Here is a 2,351-nt window from a genome sequence, read left to right on the forward strand (position 1 = left end):
CGTTTGTGTGTACTTCGAATCTAAGCTCCATGGTCTTAAAAAATTCAGGGCGATCGAGTTTTTAATTGATTAAATTTTCTGTTGAAAAATTACGGATCTCTTCTTAATAGATTTGAGTTAAAAAATTTGGTTTTAAAAGTCAATAGCTTATCTCCATAATACAACATGTGCCAATTGAATCTCTTGGCGGAGCAATTAGGCTCCATTATTCTCTCAGCTGTGTACAATTGAAGATAAGCTTATAATTTATTATTCTCAGACTTAGGCTATTAATAGCTATTGTATTCTTATCACTGGCTTACGATTTGTATTATATTTCCCGTATCAAATCGTGGAAATGGTGAATTAAGCTCTCAACTGGCTCGTTGGTCTAGGGGTATGATTTCCGCTTAGGGTGCGGGAGGTCCCGGGTTCAAATCCCGGACGAGCCCTGAGTAAGAGGACTTAACTTGGATTTTTTGTCGGTTGGAGGTTACACTAAATACAATATGTTACTATAAATAAAAAGACGACGTTCGCTTATGACTCTGTTGATCCTTCGAAATATATTCTTTAAAATTCACGCTTGGTCTTCAAAAAATATTCTTTAAAAAATATTCTTTAAAAATCCACGCTTGGTCTTCGAAAAATATTGCATAAAAATCCACGCTTATGGCATTTTAAAAATCCACACTTATGACTCTATGGGTCTTTCGGAAAATATTCTTCTAAAATCCTGGGTATATTAGTCCTTGAATGAAATACCCATAAAATACTGTTTTGAAATATATGTAATAATGTACCTATGTATGTATTTGAGAAAGAAGTGAAGTGAAAAAGAAACCATATAAAATATTTTTCATCAATCCCAGTTTGTGAGCAGTTATCGATTTTCTTCCTTTGACTAACATTTTTTCTTAAATCGAAAGACATTATTGTTTCAGTATTTTCCTCTCTGTGAGCATACATCTTAATGTCGATACCCTAGAGGTTTTGTAATAGGATTTGTATTTCTTCATTGTTGGTGGTAGGACGCACACGTTTAACACCACAATAGTGGTCTTATGTGGTGTCATGTGTCGTCGTCGATAGTCTGACATTATTTCTTTGTTTCCTTCTTTCGTCCTTTTTACAGCTTTCCTATGGTGATTGTGAGGTCGGAAAAGTCGATCCTTTTTTTTTCTATAATTCTGGCATAACATGAGAGGACGCTTGCTCGCTGAGTCGCTCACTTGCTGGGTCATACGTTTTGGGTCACATAACGCGTTGGTTATATCATCTGGCTATAAGGGTGACACTAACTCGACAGGATAACAAATCTGTTAAAATGTGACAAACGATTTTGTAAGTTGCCAACAGTTGACATGTCCTGTTCGTTTTTTTTTCATCATCATTATTATTACCAGAGTGGTTGGTGTTGTTATTGTGAGTGAGTTTGGGTATGTGTGTGAGCGTGCCTTGTGGTATATGGCACATGACGAATGGCTGGAGTGCTGGAAAAAAATAAGGAACGACAACAATTTATTGTAAATAGTTGACCTTTATTGACATGAATGAAGGTTTGCTGACATGAACAATGACAGATGTAAATATAAATCTCTAATGAGGATAGAATATTGAAGGGATAAGGATATTTTGTATGAAAGAAAACAGTTGGAGGCAAAAAGGATTGTGTATGTGATAGTAGGTGTGGGTGTATTTATGAAATTTTAACATTATGCCTTGCAGTCCCTGGAAAAATTTTCTCTTAAAAAATCCCCGCCTTTTGGTCCTTGGAAAAATTGTCTCTTAAAAAATCCCCGCCTTTTGGTCCTTGGAAAAATTGTCTCTTTAAAAATCCCCGCCTTTTGGTCCTTGGAAAATTTTTCTCTTTAAAAATCCCCGCTTTTGGTCCTTGGAAAAATTGTCTCTTTAAAAATCCCCGCCTTTTGGTCCTTGGAAAAATGTTTCTCTTTGAAAATCCACGCCTTTTGGTCCTTGAAAAATGTTTCTCTTTAAAAATCCACGCCTTATAGTCCTTGGAAAAAATTTCCTTTTTAAAAATCCACGCCTTTTAGTCCTCGGAAAAAATTTATTTTTAAAAATCCACCCCTTTTAGTCCTTGGAAAAAATTTATTTTTAAAAATCCACGCCTTTTAGTCCTTGGAAAAAATTCCTTTTTAAAAATCCACGCCTTTTAGTCCTTGGAAAAAATGTATTTTCAAAAATCCACGCCTATATAGAATTTATTGCCATTGGAAAAAAAGTTTTTTTTCCAAATCCTTAACCCATTTCTAATAAAACTATTTGCTTTTTTGTAGTTCAGGGCCCGAACTAGTTTTTCATCTTCGTTCCCAAAAGTCTATTTAAGTTTTAATTTGCAACTACTTCTC

General features: G+C 34.8%; 1 non-coding gene across 1 annotated transcript; it reads left to right on the forward strand.

Moving 5' to 3' along the window:
- Positions 1–359: 359 nt before the first annotated feature.
- Trnap-agg (transfer RNA proline (anticodon AGG)) lies at positions 360–431 on the forward strand. Its single transcript has one exon. It is a non-coding gene; the product is annotated as a tRNA-Pro (tRNA).
- Positions 432–2,351: the final 1,920 nt, after the last annotated feature.

Source organism: Musca vetustissima, unplaced genomic scaffold (assembly GCF_032173495.1).
Source record: "Musca vetustissima isolate MV318-11 ecotype Yass unplaced genomic scaffold, APGP_CSIRO_Mvet_v1 utg87652, whole genome shotgun sequence".
In the NCBI taxonomy this organism is placed as follows: domain Eukaryota; kingdom Metazoa; phylum Arthropoda; class Insecta; order Diptera; family Muscidae; genus Musca; species Musca vetustissima.